General features: G+C 44.2%; 1 protein-coding gene across 1 annotated transcript in view; it reads right to left on the bottom strand.

Moving 5' to 3' along the window:
* The window catches only part of LOC109902492 (CUGBP Elav-like family member 5), a gene marked incomplete in the record, with an annotated part of 255391 nt that overhangs the window by 50682 nt on the left and 184536 nt on the right, over window positions 1-20173 (bottom strand).

The following is a 20173-nucleotide window of genomic DNA, read 5'->3' as shown; positions in this document are numbered from 1 at the left end:
TGTCCTATATCTGAGAGATATAATTATATATTTTTAGCATATATTTAACCCCTTATTTCTGGCACTATACAGTCTCCATATACTGTATACTTCCATAATTCATTTGAACTGATACCAGGGGACCTGGGCATCCTAGAGCGAAACAACTGACGGAAGTGTTCGTGAGAGTCTCACCTTTGCACAAAGGTGTCATATTAGTGTGTAGCTACAGTGTTCGGACATAGGTTGGCAGGTCGGCTGTACCGACTTCAGAAGAGCGTCTCATCTTTCCATAGAGGGGTCAAACCGTTGAGACCATTTTGTGAGAAGACCGATTTTCAGAACGTCTAATGTTCTGACAAACACCACTCTAGTTCTGTCACCTTTCACCGCAGATGGGCTGTCTCCTGGTCTGACAAACACCACTCTAGCTCTGGCACCTTTCACTGCAGATGTCTCGTGGTCTGACAAACACCACTCGAGTTCTGTCCCCTTTCACCGCAGATGTCTCGTGGTCTGACAAACGCCACTCTAGTTCTGTCACCTTTCACCGCAGATGTCTCGTGGTCTGACAAACACCACTCTAGCTCTGTCACCTTTCACCGCAGATGGGGTGTCTCCTGGTCTGACAAACACCACTCTAGTTCTGTCACCTTTCACCGCAGATGGGTGGTCTCCTGGTCTGACAAACACCACTCTAGTTCTGTCACCTTTCACCACAGATGTCTCGTGGTCTGACAAACACCACTCTAGTTCTGTCACCTTTCACCCCAGATGTCTCGTGGTCTGACAAACACCACTCTAGCTCTGTCACCTTTCACCGCAGATGTCTCCTGGTCTGACAAACACCACTCTAGCTCTGTCACCTTTCACTGCAGATGTCTCCTGGTCTGACAAACACCACTCTAGCTCTGTCACCTTTCACCGCAGATGTCTCCTGGTCTGACAAACACCACTCTAGCTCTGTCACCTTTCACCGCAGATGTCTCGTGGTCTGACAAACACCACTCTAGTTCTGTCACCTTTCACCCCAGATGTCTCGTGGTCTGACAAACACCACTCTAGTTCTGTCACCTTTCACCGCAGATGTCTCGTGGTCTGACAAACACCACTCTAGTTCTGTCACCTTTCACCGCAGATGTCTCCTGGTCTGACAAACACCACTCTAGCTCTGTCACCTTTCACCGCAGATGGGATGTCTCCTGGTCTGACAAACACCACTCTAGTTCTGTCACCTTTCACCGCAGATGGGAGGTCTCGTGGTCTGACAAACACCACTCTAGCTCTGTCACCTTTCACTGCAGATGTCTCGTGGTCTGACAAACACCACTCTAGCTCTGTCACCTTTCACCGCAGATGTCTCGTGGTCTGACAAACACCACTCTAGTTCTGTCACCTTTCACCCCAGATGTCTCGTGGTCTGACAAACACCACTCTAGCTCTGTCACCTTTCACCGCAGATGGTAGGCGGATGCGGTGGATTGAGACGCATCCAATGCAAAAACATCTCTAGCTTAAACTGACAGATATTTCTGGGGATGTTTGTATTATCCTAATTAGATTTCCATGGAGGAGCAGACATCAACCTTAGGCCCTTTTAAATGCAGGGGGACTTGGTCTTTACCTTGACCTGACAGGCAGTGTTTACTGAGATTCTGCTCCTATGATTAATGCTATGCTCACTGAGTCCAACTGGCAGCAACACCACTCCCAACATCCCCTTTACAGATTTTCTATAACTTCTAGTGCACCTATGTAACAAAGGCAAACAAAGACAGAAGAGGAATCCAGGGCCAGACTCTGGGCTTTGGAGTTCAACATCATTCCCAGTCTGTGGTAATGCAGTGTGTCAGGGTGACCTTTCTGGCCATGAGAGACAGACTCAGACTGTGTGTTGTTGTGCTGTGGCGTTCCCTGACCAAGGCAGGACCCACTGATATCCAGGTTCTTCCTCCAGCAGCCAGCCAAGGCCCTTGCAGCATCAGCTGCCTCGGTCTCTGCCACAGCCAGGGCCCCGGCTGACTCCCTCACTCAGCCTGGCCAATGACGCACCTTTAAAATAATCAACAGTGTCAGAGCGCGTGCTGTCTAGGGAGGAGTGGCCGTCGTACTGCACTCTTTATTGTTAGTGGCAGGATCAGAGGGTATGTATCAAAATGGAAGCGATTCAATGTGACATCTGTCATGGTGGATTGGAGAGCATTTATCTGCAAAAGAGAAAGCCCTGAACTGGAAAATAAAAGGCCAAGACGCTCCTTCACCTTGCTTGGGGGGAATTTGAATTTGGAGGTGGGGGAGTTTGTGGGGGGATTCAAATCTATGCACCCACTCCCTCAACACATCCACAAGTGCACACACACACACACACACACACACACACACACACACACACACACACACACACACACACACACACACACACACACACACCTTTGCCTTGTCCCTCTCCTCCATGGCGCCCTGATAACTTCCAGGCCTATAACTCTTACAGCAACCCACCCTCTATGGATGATGGGGATGTGACAAGGCAGGATTAATGTATGCAGCTGACCTATATGAATTTCATATGTTCCGCACTATGCCGTTTATGCCATGAACAGACCTCCTGTGGCACGTCTTAAAATACGACATTGCAACTGTGCCATCGCTGATAAATTGCTCACTGGGAAATCACCTAGAGCTGACTAGAATAATATTTATTGGACTCAGAGCACGTCAGGAACAGACCTATATATCAGATAAGGTCCTTGTGTAACATTGGTTGGTTTACAGAGGGCAACAAAAGGCCCGCTAACTATTGGAGTCCTATTGTGGGCTTTTAGCTTTTCACTGTACTCCATCACAAATTCCACTGGATTGTCCTCATGTGGAGATTCAGAGACTGGCATAAGTAATGTGATGGAATATGAATGAGTCCAGTGCCAGTGCATTTAGAGTTGGCACAAGTTCTTCAGGTCCTGCTGAGAGATGGAGAGAGCATGTTCTACTCCTGAGTGAGTGGGCTTCAAAAACAACCTGACAACGCATGAAAATACATCATCTGGCAGACCTATTCTCCCAGCCATGATGCTCTGGAGTAAAACGGCAACTTGGGACTCGAGCTGTTGTTCATCTAGCTACAACACTCAGCGAGGAACATTATCTTGTTTATCTACAGTAGGCTATGAACTCACATGTACGCACATCACACACACACACACACACACGTGCACACTCATGCTGTCACACAGTTATAAATTATTCAACACTTTAGGGAAAGCCCTGATTAATGATAGGCTCTCTGAGATGCTGTTGTTAAATCTTTAAATAAGAGGCAGTGATAATGTTGCTGTTTAAAAATCTCTCCAGCCGGCCTCCCGAGTGGCACATTGGTCTAAGGCATTACATCTCAGTGCTGAGGCTCCACTACAGCCTGGGGTTCAATCCCAGGCTGTGTCACAGCCGGCCGTGATCGAGAGCCCGATAGGGTGGCGTACAATTGGCCCAGTGCGGTTCCGGGTTGAGGGAGGGTGTGGCCGTGGCGCTTTCCTTGACTCATTGTGCTCTAGCGACTCCTTATGGTGGGCCATGCGCCTGCAAGTAGACTGGTGCGGCTGGCTTCCGGATTAAGCCACATGTCCACCAGATGTGTCAAGTGCATTCCGGTGGAATGCCGCACTAGGCTGTGGTGCGTTCTTGTGCGTAGCTTTAGCATGCGGTTGTACCAGCGGAAGTACACACATAGACTCCAACTAGCCTGCTTTTAGCTAGTTGAAAAGCGAAGCACATGTGTATGGAAAATGCGGCCTAGACACCTTGAAAAACCAAACACCTTGTACATCCGGTGGACATCGGGCATCTCTGAACTACCGATCCCGGATCCGGGAGCGTGACTACACCCTCAGGCTCATTACCATAACGCAACGTTAACGATTTCTAAAAATCGCAAATGAAATGAAATAAATATGCCTGCTCTCAAGCTTAGCCTTTTCTTAACAACACTGTCATCTCAGATTTTCAAAATATGCTTTTGAACCATAGAAAATCAATCATTTGTGTAAGAGTGTTGATGGCTAGCTTAGCATTTAGCGTAGCATTTAGCACATAACATTTTCACAAAAACCAGCAAAGGAATCAAATAAAATAATTTACCTTTGAAGAACTTCAGATGTTTCAATGAGGAGACTCTCAGTTACATAGCAGATGTCCAGTTTTTCCTGAAAGATTCTTTGTGTAGGACAAATCGCTCCGTTTTGTTACTACACATTTGGCTACCGAAACGAACCGAAAATTCAGTCACCAAAACGTCAAACTTTTTTCCGAATTAACTCCATAATATCGACCGAAACATGGCAAACGTTGTTTGAATCAATCCTCAAGGTGTTTTTTCACATATCTCTTCATTGATATGCCGTTCGTGGAAGCATGGTTTTTCTCAGAATCCCATGGAAAAATACCAGCACCTGAGTTTTGCGCACCAATTTCCACGCAGGACACCGTGCGGACACTTGGAAAATGTAGTCTCTTATGGTCAATCTTCCAATGATATGCCTGCAAATACGTCACAATGCTCCAGACCCCTTGGGGAAATGATAGAAAGGGTAGGCTCATTCCTGTCGCATTCACAGCCATATAAGGAGATGATGCAAATCGGAGCCTCAGAAATCCTGTTCATTTCCTGGTTGCAGAAACATCTTGGTTTCGCCTGTAGCATGAGTTCTGGGGCACTCACAGTGAAAATCTTTGCAGTTCTGGAAACGTCAGAGTGTCTTCTTTCCAAAGCTACCAATTCCATGCATAGTCGAGCATTTTTTGTGACAAAATATTGCGCTTAAAACGGGAACGTCTTTTTATCCAAAAATGAAATAGCGCCCCCATAGGCTCAAGATTAAGTGAGCAGTGTGTTAAAAAGTAGTGCGGCTTGGCGGGTCATGTTTCGGAGGACGCATGTCTCGACCTCCGCCTCTCCCGAGCCCATTGGTGAGTTGCAGCGATGAGAAGATCGTAACTACCAATTTGGATATCACGAAATTGGGGAGAATTTTGGGGGTAAAATTAAATGTCCCAGTGCTTAGGACTTAAAAAAAAAAACTGTATCGACTGGCTGTTAATGCAGCTTTGTGGATTAGTGCCGTCTCACAGTGGGGTGCCAGGAACACACAGCTACTGGTTACTGCCGCTCCACAAATAACTATTAAGGCTGTTGTTTTTACCCCATTAACTGGTCGTCCACATGACCATGAACACAGCGGAGACCAGATTCACCTGCAGCCCATTTATACTGTAACCTGCCACTAAACCAATACAGCTCTTACACATAATCCACCAACACAGTTCCTATACCTCTGCATAATCAATAGGAGAGAGATCAAAAAGATCTACATTTGCATCTCACAGAATCCCAACTAGTCATTTAGATGCGGAACGCGACGTGTTACAGCGACAGCTCCTCCTAAACACCCACAACTCCGCCCTGAAAGTTACACCCATCGTGTTGAATCTGGCCTGAGCTGATAAGTAACGGTTTGTTGCATTGGAAATTAAAGGAATAATGATTGGGGAATTTACCTCCTGGTTCTATATCCTGAAGGTTACTGGGCCCATCTGAGATTTATAATCAATAAGTGTGTTTTCATATGAATTTGAAATCAAATTCAAATTAACATTTGGGGTTTATCTGAAAAGTATGATTTAATCTCCTCGCCCAATTCATTGTAATTGTAATCCAATGACTTATTTGCAACACAGATAAAACCATGAATCATTAATCATGCTCCAGTCTTCAGATACACAGTATATTACTATGATTTTCTTGTAGCTGTGCATACTGAATATTCCCATTGAACGTTTCAAGGTTCCCATCTTGCATACATTAGAGATTTTGCAGTCAGGTCTACTATGTTGGAGATGTATTACAGTGTGTCTGCTGATTACATTCCTAGGGCTATAGCTGCTTGGGGTTTTGACAGTGGAATGGATAAGAAGACTTCCAGTGAATAGTGATAGGATGAGTTTCAGGGTTTTGGCACTGCTGCCAGCTCCAGGAGAAAGTCCTCACGAGGGGTATGGTAAAAATGTCCAGGCCCATGTTGGCTTGCATAAGAACCTGCAGCCCTCGATAAGCCAGGATGGATGAAATAAAGAGAGAGAGAGAGGTTTGTAATGAGGGCGGTACTGAATCATGTTCACTTCCTCTGTTTCCACTTTGTGTGTGTGTGTGTGTGTGTGTGTGTGTGTGTGTGTGTGTGTGTGTGTTCGTGTGTGTGTGTGTGTGTGTGTGTGTGCGTGTGAGAGAGAGAGAGAGATGCTGAGAGAGAAACAGTGAAGAGACAGTACTGTATGTGTTACGGAGAAAGCTCGTCAGAGAGATGGGTGGGTTACTATGACAACTACTTATACAGTGGCCTGTCAGTCATGTTTCATTGGAGTTTGGAGAGGATAAGCGGGGGAGAGGAGGAGCGGAAGGAGAGGAGGTAGAAGAGGAGAGAAGGGGAGTGGGGGTCATTCCTCTATCTGCCTGCTGAGTTGGAGTGTAAATTTGCCTGTCAGCCACACAGATAAGGACAAATTATTAACAATATTAGCCGCCCGATAAAAATGAAACTATAATGAATGGATAAATATATTAAACCAAATGAGATCCCATCCAGCCAGAAAGTGGGCCCTAAGAAACCATCCAGGTTTTCTCATTTGGGGAAGCAGATAAGAGATAGGGGAGGGGGGAGGGGGTTACTGTAGGCTCCACTGTATTTTATCACACTCGCCCATCAAGCCATAGAGAATCACAACATTTGCGGTTGGAATACCAAACACCATTGCTTCCACAGCCCATTATAGTTGTTCAGCGAGGATGCCACACAATAACTGTGTCAGCATGTGTTCAACCATAAAAACAGACGGAATCGAAGAAATTAATTAACCCTAGGAGAGCATAGTGCTTAGCCAGTGGTATTTAATCCAATGTATTACATACATGTATATGAATCTAGAGCTGTGTTGCATTAATGAGACAGGCGGGCGGGCTGTTGTGGAGGCTAGGCCTCTCTGGGTTGGGCCTGTGTTCCTCTCTGCCTCCCTACCTGGCTGCCTGGGTGTTCAGGGGTACCAGAGGAGAGTGGGGGTCTGGGCCCAGTCTTGGCACCACTGCTGTGTTGAATGAACACTGCCAGATGAAATCCTGAATAATGACTCTCTCTTATGTCCTCTGTGTTGTGTTTGTCACGTAGTGAGGGAAGGATGGGAGGGTGACAACATATTGTGCCACAGTGCTGGAACAACTTCTGAGAACTCTTGTGTACTGTTCTCTACATTAACCCAGTTCTGTGGAGTCTTTGTCTTTCAAAAGTTGTGTCTGTTATTTGTTTATTTGGCAATGCTCCAGTTGAACTTATCTAAAGTTGTCTTTTTGAGGCAATGACCCGAACCTTCTAAAAAAAAGAAAGAAGCTATTTACACTATGGCCAATCTACTGCATAATTACTACCTTTCAAACCTCTCTATGATGTTCCCAAGAAACATATTCTCAACGGAGAACAAATAATATTACACAAAAACCCATTGATTTCCTTTGAATATCTAAATCACATGCACAGTTGAAGATTTCATTCAAATGTGATCCTTCCTTTCCTTTTATTTGGGACGATAAAGAGACGAGGTGGGCGGTGACGCAAGCTTGGTTTTGTCACAGTTTCACCATGAGAGTGTCAAGGCTGCTGATTGGTTTATGTGGCAAGGTGGGATCTATATAAACCATCAGTATGAAATGGGGAGGCTGTGTTTGCAGGACCTTGATAGCAGCCGGCACTGTGCTGCACTACATCCTTCACTAAACAGTCCCCTGGGAAGGATTAGGCCTCAGTGCTTTAACACTGGCCCCGTTTACTGAGCAAACTAAAACCCTGTCCCCAACCACTTTAACGCACCTAACCCATTTACACCTACACACATATCAGTGGGCGCATGGAAACACACAGGCGCGTGCACGCACACACTGGCCACCACACACACACACTGGCCACCACACACACAGGGGTGCATGCACGCACAGACACACACACAGACACACACACACACGCGCACACAAACATGAAGAGAGGCTCCCAAAACCTTTCTCCAAACAAACACTCCAGTGAGTGTGGGAGGCTGTGGTAACTGTGGCACCATCATCATCCCTATACAGCGTTTTGCCGCAGAGGCAAAGATCAGACCGAGTGCATAAATCACACAGGGGGACAGGCTTTGAGCAGCCCATACAGCATATTTCCCCATTTTGCAGTTGGATTACAGACGGGCGATTAGAACAGTGATCAGATATTGTTTCTGTGCTGCTAGTAGAGACAGGAGCTGATGTATGTTATCTAGTGGTCTCTCCTTAGCCCTCCACTGAGTTGATTTATCAACTGGATCAAATGGCTGTAATGTGCTGCTGGGGGATTCAGCACTGAGACTGGATGGTTCGGCTGGGAGCCTTGAGCATACAATTACTAGCCAGCCACGGCTTCCAGCCTGCCTGAGTGCGCCATATAAAACCTCTGGGGTGCCTGTGTGTTAGAGCCCAGCCTACCCACGTCCCCCCCGCCCGCCCGCACCTCAAATTGCAGTCAAGGAGGAAAAGAATAAAACGAGAAATTGCTTAAAATATTTTATCTCCACCATATACGTCTGAGCAAATGTACACTCAATATGATAACAAACGTGAAATATTACTCAGTGTCTTGTGTTGGCTTCAACGTATTACGGCGGTGCTCATAAATCCTGGACCTGCTGTGCTACGTCAATAGGTACTGTATATAAACATTTACAATATTGCAGTGCTATTTATATTGTCTGCCTTCATAATGCCATTGGAAGGGCTTTCTGGCATCAGTTATGATATGGATTTTTCCCTTTTTTTTCTATTACATCCAGGCAAAACAATGGTGTACAGTATCAGGCCCTACGTTTGGCAGTATTTAACACGGTTGCAGGCTGTTTCTTAATTATTTTCTCATCGGTCAACTGACAGTGATTGTTGAGAGTAATGCTGGATACTCCCTCTCTACCACCAACCCACCCTCCCTCCCTCCCTCCCTCCCTCCCTCCCTCCCTCCCTCCCTCCCTCCCTCCCTCCCTCCCTCCCTCCCTCCCTCTCTCCCTCTCTCCCTCTCTCCCTCCCTCCCTCTCTCCCTCCCTCCCTCCCTCCCACCTCCTCCCCACACCCCAATCTCTCACTCTCACCTTCTACTCCTTCTGAACCTGCTTGTTCTCTCTTTTCTTTACTCTCTCTTCCTTTCTCTGGGTCTCTCTGATGACTTACCTTCATGCAGTGGTTTCCCCCGAGCAAAGAACTTTTTTTTTTCTCCCACGAAGGACTAAATTGACTACAGCAAGAGACAACAAACTTCATTAAAGAGCCAAAGCAAACAGGCATTATACATGTGATATCCTTCCCTCCCTATCTGCATTAAAGGGGAAGACAAAACCCCACCCCTATCTCGTCTGGGAGCGAGCTGCTCCTCTCACCTCAGGCAACCGCATTAAACCAAGACATACACAGACTTTGGTACAAAGGCTCTATGATCCAAGACAGGGAGCGAAATACAGACAAGTCGAGAGATAATGAGAAAGATAGGGAGAGACAAAGGAAGAAAAATGAAAAGGAGCAAGCTGAGCAGATAGAGCGGGCCATGGCAGAGAAGTGAGGATGTACGGGAATAAGTTATATCTCTGTGCAGCTTTGTGTGGGAGAGGAGAGGACTGAGCTGGCAGATGACTTTGCTGGCAATGGATGAAAGAAGCTTATAGGCCACCCGGCATGTCAATCATCCCCACCCTGTGTGGGAGTACGGTGGGCAGGCAGGGTTCAGCGACCGTAACCCCAGAGCCCCATGGAGACCTTGGCGAAGGTGGATTTAGATATGACATATACGCTATACATCAGCTCCCTTTTAGGATGTATTCCCTAATCCATATTCATTCAGTAATCTCAGAGAGGGTGGGTTAGCATGCCTGCTGCCTGGCTGGCTGTATCCTACTGTACCTTTACTCTCCAAAACTGCTGTGTTAACAGTTAGGAGAGCACAAATTGCTGTATAAGGTAAAGCTACAAATGTATAAATAAATACATAAGCCTTAAAGCATATCATCCAGATCTTTTTGCCATTGCACATTAACTGGAATTGATTCCGTAGGAGCGTTACGAAACAATGTGATACAGCTGGAAGTTTTCACGTCTCTGGACGTGTTGTTGCTTCGTATGCAACTCCTCGGCGGTGTTAATGTGACTGCGGCAGGGAGCGCAGCCCTGTCATTCACTTTGACAGCCAAGCTGCTCTCTCCACACACGTATGGGTGATGTAGACTTCAATTAGGCTGCAAGGTCACTCAGCACCCATCAGGAGCTAAACCGGGCTAGCTAATCTCGCTAATACGTTCCAGTCGACCACATGAATAACAACAGAACAAGACCTACACTGTAATGACATTTAACATTGAACAAGATCACAGGTCTTGTTCACAATAAAACCAATTTTTACCATACATCAAGTGTTTGATCCTAAATGCTACACTGCTAACTCCCATGCCAAGGCCTCTCACTACTACAATTATGAAGGGGAAACTGGCTGCTCCACAGCACCCCCCCCCCCCTTATTAAACATGGATTTGAGGGAGAGGCAGAGGGATGGCCTGCACATCCTTCCTCTCCCCTCCCCTGCCCCCCCCCCCCCCCCCCCCCCCGCTGCCCCGAACACTGTCTTGACAGCCCCATTTGTTTTCATTTCCAGGATGTTTTGCTCAATATCTAATGAAATAACTATCTATACATCGAGCAAAATATCAAAAGGGACGGGTGGAATTGTTAATCGGCTGTCACTGACGTTTCAGCCTTGCTATTCTACCCCCTGTATTGGTTTGATTACATTTGGTTGGTTGTCATAACATACCGTCCTCTATTGTTCACGTGTGCACAGATACCGACCTGTGTGTAAAGCATTTAGTATGCTGTCGACACAACCACTTAACCATGTATATAGAACTGTCTCAAGTACGACTGTACATGCAGAATATGTCAACCACATTTGCCGTATTTGTCTCAATATAACATTGTATGATTGTGTATCTGTCAGGTTAATCATAACCACAAACCATTCAGTCATTTCCATTCACTTTGTTGGTCACTTTGAATTTGCTGTAACGCCGATGAACGACAAGCATTTTCATTCTCTCTGATCTTTTGGATCCAGTGATCTCACCCAGTCAGTCTCTCAGGGCCAAAACAAAATGAGATTTGAATCTCAGCTCAGAAGAACTAAGCCAGCCCATCCTCTCCAGCTTCTCTCCGCCATTTGGTGCCAAGACAGAACTAAATTGCATCTTCTGTGCACTCTCTTGGCCCAGGCATATGGGAATTGGTGGTGTGAGGCGAGCGAGCGTGCGCGACACCCTGAACGCACCCAGACCTGCTCCAGTACTCTGGGCCCCAGTGGGCTTTGTATGCGAGGGAGGAGAGAGAGAAGTGTCATGTCAGCACCCACCATAAGGAACTTGAAAAGCTAAATAGTATAACAAAGCCACAATGTGATGAAAAATGCATGGAAGAGGGGACCTCCACACGGTTGTCTAACAGGAAGCTCCCACAGATCCTCTCCCGCTGTCTTTCCTGCATCGCTGACTGACATTTTCTGACAACAGCCCCCCCCTTTCCCTTCTTCCTCTCTTCTCTCCGCTGTGAAGCCTCTCTCGATTTTCCCTCCAATCCAGGATAATACTTTACACATCTCACTCTCTCCTCTACCACTTCCTAATTAGAGGGGTTTCATCTTAGAATGACGGGAAAAGCTGGCCTGATGAATATATTAAGTTTGGTTGATTGATTGAGAGAACCTGTAGGGTATCTCTATAGTTGGGCTGTGGAGTTAATCAAAGAGCTGATATTCTGCTCCATTCTCTCCCAGACCTGGAGGCCTGCTCCTTAATCATACTGTAAAGATGATGTAATGATAAGGAAACTCTAGTAATTAGACACCTGCAGTAGACTGGATTCATTAGAAGGCTGAACTTTCCCTGTTTAGTGTAGCAACTCGCTCAGCAAACGTTTCAGGTGATTTAGGATTTAGCTTTGACTTTGTCTGCCAACGCAGTATCTGACAGACAGACACCTGGGCTTCGGCTCTGTTCTATCTTGGTTGTTTTTGTCCGCTCCCTCTGTGCTTTTGGTTCAGCGACGTCAAGCTGATTTTTCATATTACAGACAACAACAAGCTGTCCTTTTCCACTTCCACAACAGCCTGACACCGTAATCTACAGCAGAGGACAGTGTTGACGGAACACATTATGCAGCTTTGGAGGGGAAATGTTATGCATCAACACAGAAGTAGGATTAAAAAAAATGTAAACCTCTTAGAAGTATGAACTTTTATGAGCCCATGCCCAGCAGACTTAACCCTGGCCTTTTTCAAATGAATCCATCACTGTTTGTGTGTTTGTGCATGCTGGGGCATACCCTGTGTGTGTGTGTGTGTGTGTGTGTGTGTGTGTGTGTGTGTGTGTGTGTGTGTGTGTGTGTGTGTGTGTGTGTGTGTGTGTGTGTGTGTGTGTGTGTGTGTGTGTGTGTGTGTGTGTGTGTGTGTGTGTGTGTGTGTGTGTGTGTGTGTGTGGACATGCTCAAGAAGAGCAGTAGAAAATACTTGTAATCTTCCACAGAGCACTGTCAGCGGTTATTCACCATGCCACCTCTTTCACAAGGTTGGGGTCTGTATTGAAATGTCTGTATTTCAAATATCCATTGGTGGTGTCAGTGTGGCTCAGTAATGTGAAGGATTATCTGAAATGAGTTTAGTCAATTCATCATTTCAAAAGGGCAGTCGCTCGGTTGCTCATTAGTTATTGTACACACTTTTCAATTGAGGGTCCCTGGAGAGCTGGCATTGTGGAGACTCCAGCCTTCTATCAAATACACATAGGGAGGGAGATGGTGGGTATAGGTGGGGGAGGGAGCGGAAGGGATATGGTGAGGGGTAGAGAGAGGAGAGGAGGGGAGGGGAAGTGGGAAGAGAGCAAGAGAAAAGGGGGGTGGGGGAGGGAGAGGAGAGATGTTGGAAAGAGGGGGGTAGTAGAAGTGAGGGAGGCTGTAGCTCTTCAGTTAGGTGTGTGTGTGTGTGTGTGTGTGTGTGTGTGTGTGTGTGTGTGTGTGTGTGTGTGTGTGTGTGTGTGTGTGTGTGTGTGTGTGAGAAACTGGAGTGTACAGAGTGTATGGACGGAGTGTATATACAGTACAGCATATGAGGAATATGTGAAAACAGGCTTGCTGTTGAGCATCGTATCGCCACTACTGTTTCTTGTGACAGTAGCTAGTGTGAAAATGTTTAATAAAAAAAAATATCCACAGGTGTCGATGTGGGCCAATTCTTTTCATGCATCACTTCAGTGCAAAGAGATTCAGTGTCTTCAGACAGTTTTCAAAACCCTTGACTTTTTCCACATTTTGTTCTGTTACAGCCAGAATTTAAAATGGATTAACTTGAGATGTTTTGTCACTGGCCTACACACAATACCCCATAATATCAAAGTGGAATTACGTTTTGAAACGTTTTTTTTTACAAATTTAAAACGAAATGCTGAAATGTTTTGAGTCAATAAGTATTCAACCCCTTTGTTATGGCAATCCAAAATAAGTTCAGGAATAAGCATTTGCTTAACAAGTCACATAATAAGTTGCATGGACTAACTTTGTGTGCAATAATAGTGTTTAACATGATTTTTTAATGACTACCTCATCTCTCTACCCCACACATACAATAATATGTATGGTCCCTCAGTGGAGCAGTGAATTCAAAGAAGGGCACCTATTGGTAGATGGGTAAAAAAAAGAGCAGACATTGAATATCCCTTTGAGTATGGTGAAGTTATTCATTAAACTTTGGATGGTGTATCAATATATGAAGTCACTACAAAGATACAGACGTCCTTCCTAACTCAGTTGCCGGAGAGGGAAAAAAACACTTAGGGATTTCACCATGAGGCCAATGGTGACTTTAAACCGTTACAGAGTTTAATGGCTGTGATGGGAGAAAGATGAGGATGGATCAACAGCATTGTAGTTACGCCACAATACTAACCTAATTACAGTGGTGGAAAAAGTACCCAATTGTCATACTTGAGTAAAAGTAAAGATACCTTAATAGAAAATGACTCAAGTAAAAGTGGAAGTTACCCAGTAAAATACTACTTGAGTAAAAGTCAAAGTATTTGGTTTTGAAATATACTTAAGTATCAAAAGTAAATGCAATTGCAAAAAATATACTTAAGTAGTAAAAGTACAAGTATAAATCAGTTCAAATTGCTTACATTAAGGAAACCAGACGGCACAATTTAATTAGTAAATTTACGGATAGCCAGGGGTACACTACAATGTGCTGACATCATTTCCGAACTAAGCATTTGTGTTTAGTGAGTCCTTCAGATCAGAGGCAGTAGGGATGACCAGGGATATTCTCTTGATAAGTGCGTGAATTGGACCATTTTCCTGTCTTGCTAAGCATTCAAAATGTAACGAGTACTTTTGGATGTCAGGTAAAAAGTACATTATTTTCTTAAGGAATGTAGTGAAGTAAAAGTTGTCAAAAATATAAATAGTAAAGTACAGATACCCCCAAAAACGACTTAAGTATTTTTTGTTAATTACTTTAGACCACTGCCTAATTGACAGTGAAAATAAGGAAGCCTGTACAGAATCAATATATTTCAAAACATGCATCCTGTTTGCAACAAGGCATTAAAATAAAATAATGCTACAAAAAAATGTGGCAAAGAAATGTACTTTTTGTCCAGAATACAAAGTGTTACAGTGAATACTTTCTGAAGGTACTGTATGTTTTCGGCAAATCCAATACAACACATTACTGAGTACCACTCTCCATATTTTCAAGCATTGTGGTGGCTGCATCATGTTATGAGTATACTTGTAATCATTAAGGACTAGGGAGTTTTTCAGGATAAAAAAAAACGTAATGGAGCTAAGCACAGGCAAAATCCTAGAGGAAAACCTGGTTCAGTCTGCTTTCTACCAGACACCGGGAGATGAATTCACCTTTCAGCAGGACAATAACCTAAAACACAATCCCAAATCTACACTGGAGTTGCTTACCAAGAAGACAGTGAAAGTTCCTGCGTAGCCGAATTACAGTTTTAAATCTGCTTGAAAATCTATGGCAATACTTGAAAATGGTTGTCTAGCAATAATCAACAACCAATTTGACAGAGCTTGAATAATTTAGAAAAGAATAATGGCCAAATATTGTACAATCCAGGTGTGGAAAGCTCTTCGAGACTTACCAAGAAAGACTCACAGCTGTAATCGCTGCCATAGGTGAATCTAACATGTATTGACTCAGGGGTGTTAATACTTGTGTAAATTAGATATTTATGTATTTCATTTTCAATACATTTGCAAAAATGTCTAAAAACATGTTTTCACTTTGTCATTATGGGGTATTGTGTGTAGTACAACAAAATGTGGAATAGGTCAAAGGGTATGAATACTTTCTGAAGGCACTGTATGTGTATTGCAACATTGAGTTCAACATTAGAGAAGTGTATCATAAAACCAACATTTTATTATTTAATTGAAGGCTCAGATCCAATCTACATTGGGACTTTCACTTAGTAATAATCCATTTCAAATGACCATCTCTACATACTGTAATGAATCGGTTATCCTTTTCACATCAGAATCTATTTGATCAAACAGCCTTACATAAGGCATAAAGACAGTATCAGTATATCAGTGTATTGCATCGGTCAAGCTAAATACTGCTCCAAAAGAACAGAACTATTTGTTGTTTGTACGTCATACTGCAATTACAGAGGTTTTCAGCTTGATTATTTGTAGCCTACTGTATGAGTCCTGGCACAAAGAGGGCAAGTTGAGGCCTTCGCTTTGACCTCTCCGTGGGGTCCCATTCCCATAGTTACTGTTGCTATGTTACTACAGTACCCGGCCTTGCGCAACATGCTGTAAAAACGAATGTGTCTTTGACAATGAGAAACCGAGAATAGAGTAGAAGGATATGTACTTCACAAGGGTGCCCGTAACAACAATCTGCAGTAGTGAAGCCATGTCACAGTTGGATTCATAGGGGCCACCTGTTTTTATCTAGTAATGAAGCATGTAGTCATTGGAAACAGTCTCAGCTGGATGGTTGTAATAATATAGTTTTCCTAGTGTAAGTGTTTTTGTTTGTATTTTATAGTATACATTTGACACTGCAGATTTTTAGCTCCTAAGAAGATTATTTCAAAAGCTATGAAGACATTAATATTTTACCCTCATTGCTTATTACAAAGAGAATTGAGCTAAAAAAAACTCATCTTTAATTTCTATTCCTTATTAATTATGTCAGGATGACCTCTATGTGTGACTCACAGTGTTGAATAAAATATGAATGTGACATTCCTAGACTGCTGACAATAATTCTCAGACACAACAATGCATATTTAAAACATTCAGTTAAGAATATTTTATAAAAAATTGTATACACATTTTTTTATGAAAAAATACAACTGAACTGGGCCTGACAATATATTATATATATATAAGCTATTTTTATTTGTTCAGCACTTAACAAGCATTTCTGTGCGTTGTAATTAACTCATAAAATGCTTTACTGGTTAATCCAGCAACCCATGGGAGTAGAGGAAGAATGTGCCAGTTTAATCCCAGAAAATAACAACACTCATATCAGGACTTGGATTCAGAACACATCATTTTCATGGTGTATTAATTCTACAACTTCCAGTTTTAAGAACAATTATTCTAGGTCATTAATTTAAGATCATATTGGAAATATTAAAGCAGTTATGGCAGCCATTTATCCAGGTCTCAATCATATATATATATATATATATATATATATATATGTGTGTGTGTGTGTGTGTGTGTGTGTGTGTGTGTGTGTGTGTGTGTGTGTGTGTGTGTGTGTGTATGCCATACTACCAAAAGACAAGACAGGGGAAAACCTATCATGAAACTTTCATGCCAAAAAAACATGTACGCTGTGCCCTGGATGCATAGCCGCCCCTCACATACCCTTCTGCCCTTCACACGCACACACACACCCTCACCCATCTATTAAACAAATACCTCACACCGATCCCTGATGTAAAATATTTCCCTCTGCAAGATATCCAGCAAAATATGATCTAATGTTGGTTCTCTCTGTAGAAGTACTAGTCACCCCATGATCACAGGAGGGGGTAAAGAGGCTTTCATAAATGCATAACGATATGCTCTAAAACCACAGGGGTGAATGTAACCTTTTGCATTGGAGGACGAGGTTATTGGAAAAGCCAAGGTCAGAGCAGTCATTTAAGTGTGTCTTGACAGTAACTGCTATTCCCATTAGTTTCTCTGCTGTCTGTTGAAATGCGATGAAGGGAGAGAAGAAAAAATGCCACCAGAAAAGAAATAATAGACCCCTATTTCCTACCATTTCCAATTCAATTTCCTTCCACTGACCTGCAGTAACTAGAGGAAATCAATGCAACCAGGGGTAAAGGATTCTGGATCCGGGGATGACAGCCCGTTTTTTAAGGCAAACGCCTATCCATCACCGGGGATGTCGAGGGGCCAATCTGGCGCGTCTGATCATGACACACACATCCTCTTCAGGCGTAAATTAAACCCTTGATCAGTAGTGTTACTTAATATAGGAGGAGCCTGCACTGTGTAAGATTGCCTTAGAAAAGGAGACTGGGACCCTACAGTACTACTCATTCCCACTTTGGATTTCAAAGGGATGGAGTGATAGAAGAGAGGAGAGAGAGAGAGAAGGATGGCTGTCTCCATGGCAGCCGCTGACAAAGGCCCTACCCTCTAGTCCTGCTACCGCATCACCTCCCCACACGCAGTGCCAGCGAATCAGAGGGGAGACCCAGACACAGGCACTTCCTACGGGGTTGAGGCAAAGCGCTGCTAGGGCGGTGCTCAAGGGCTGAAACGTCAATGTTTTTCACCAGAAGGAACAGATAAAAGTACACGTTTTTTAAATTATTGAGAGCAGCTCTGATATTTTTTGACAGCAGTTACGCTCTCTAACATTGATCCACTGTTCCATCAATTAATTTATTCATTTCTATCCTGTTATTTTTTTTCACACGTCACTTTCATGTGCTGCCCCGTATGTATCCTTATCACTTCAAACTCATTTGATATGTTGAGATGAAGAGAAAATAACGGCCATGAGGCAGCTACAGTACATCTGCTTTGATGTGGATACCAACACATTCACTCCATATTCATACTACTAACAACGTTTACACTCGAGTATATAGTTTACACTGGTGTATACTATTTATACACACTACAGAACATAGCCTACTTTATATCATATACTGTCAATGTATGGTAAATAATGAGCAACATCAGAAATGGTGACAGGGAAAGTAAGGGTAAGAAATGCTACCGTTTGATAGCAGACAAGGTGTCCACTAGCAATGCCTGACCTTTAACCTTAACGTGTAAATATATAAAGGGCCAGGGGCAGTCATCAAACAACCTGCCTTTTGGAATGCTGGGGCAGAAAGAAGCCTGCTCTTAAGCTTGTCTGTTCCTGTCAAAATATGGATTATGGCTCCTCTCTACTTATCTTCAAACAAGGCTTTCAACCATCTGTTGTCTGTGCTGCGGTCAAAGTCAAGAGACCTCTGCTTCCAAAGTGTCTGAGGAAGAAAATGGAGCGCGGGCCGGAGGGAGGGGGTAGTGACACGCTAGTCACAGAACAGAAAAGGCCAAAGAACTTTTGAAGCGTGAAAGTCTCCAAATTTACTTTTCTCCGTCTCTCTGGAAGAAAAAAAGAGAAAGCATTCAAGGTCCGGGGGATTGTGAAATGTTCTTTTTTATTTCCATTTGGAGTTCCTTTTTGAAGCACACAGAGACTTGAAAAGCCACGGTTACAGCAGTTTAGTAACCATCCTATTTCAAAATTGTGGGCTTTTCAGATTGTGGTGCCACTCAGCTCCTTAAGATTTTCAGCAGTATGGCTTCCTAGCGTATCCACAGCCAGTTTGAGATTGCACAAACCTCTCCTCTTGTCACATGTCCACTGCCTATACTGGGAAGAGGCTTTCTACTGTACCACTCTTCATGACGGATATCTATCTACATATTAATGTTGTTCCTAGAATCTGGCCAGATTTGAAGATTTATAGATTCAGTCAAACCTGGATAATGAAGTTGTTTTTCTGCCTCAGACCCTTATCATTCCATGTGCTGATACGCCTTGCCTCCAGCACTTGAGTATGCACATCTTAGTGGCGGTTCCCCCACGGTTAGTCATTTCCTGCCTTTCAGCGCTGAGAGGTGTAATGAGTGGCTGGGCTGCTGGAGCTCTTATCTGCTGTGACAAATAACTGTAGAGCAGAAACAACAGCAGATTGCCATGCACAACATATCCCATACAACACACCAAACAAGCAAGAAAATAACTCTGCTCATAATAGGCAGATGTTATAAACCGCTCACAAATTGGCTTCAGAACACTTTTCCTCCATCACATTAGACCTGTTAAGCAGACCAAGCATGCCGACCGTGCAGCGTCTCTTTTAGAGAAAGCAGAAGATACTAGTTGTAATGATCATCTGTTGAAGAAGGTGTGGACCAAAGCTCAGCGGGGTCAGTGTTCATACTTATATTTCAACTGAACACTAAACAACAAAAATAACAGAGCGAATGAACGAAAACCGGAACAGTCCTGTCAGGTGCAGAAACACAAAACAGAAAATAACTACACACAAAAACCCTGTGGGAAAAAGCTACCTAAGTATGGTTCCCAATCAGAGACAATGATAGACAGCTGTCCCTGATTGAGAAACATACCCGGCCAAAACAAAGAAGTATAAAAACATTGAAAAAGGAACATAGAATGCCCACCCAAATCAGGACGTGACAGTACCCCCCCCCCCCAAAGGTGCGGACTCCGGCCGCAAAACCTGAACCTATAGGGGAGGGTCTGGGTGGGCATTTCTCTCTGGTGAGGGACGTAGACCCCGCTCCACCTCTGGCTTGGCCCACTTAGGTGGCGCCTCTAGAGCGGGGACCCTCGCCGCCGACCCTGGGCTGGGGACCCTCGTAGAGAGCCCCGGACTGGAGGGCGCCTCTGGAATCTCCGGACTGAAGGGCGCCTCTGGAAGCTCCGGACCGAAGGGCGCCTCTGGAGGCTCCGGACCGAAGGGCGCCTCT

Source organism: Oncorhynchus kisutch, linkage group LG13, assembly GCF_002021735.2.
Source record: "Oncorhynchus kisutch isolate 150728-3 linkage group LG13, Okis_V2, whole genome shotgun sequence".
Classification (NCBI taxonomy): Eukaryota; Metazoa; Chordata; class Actinopteri; order Salmoniformes; family Salmonidae; genus Oncorhynchus; species Oncorhynchus kisutch.
This window is presented reverse-complemented; position numbering and strand designations above follow the sequence as displayed.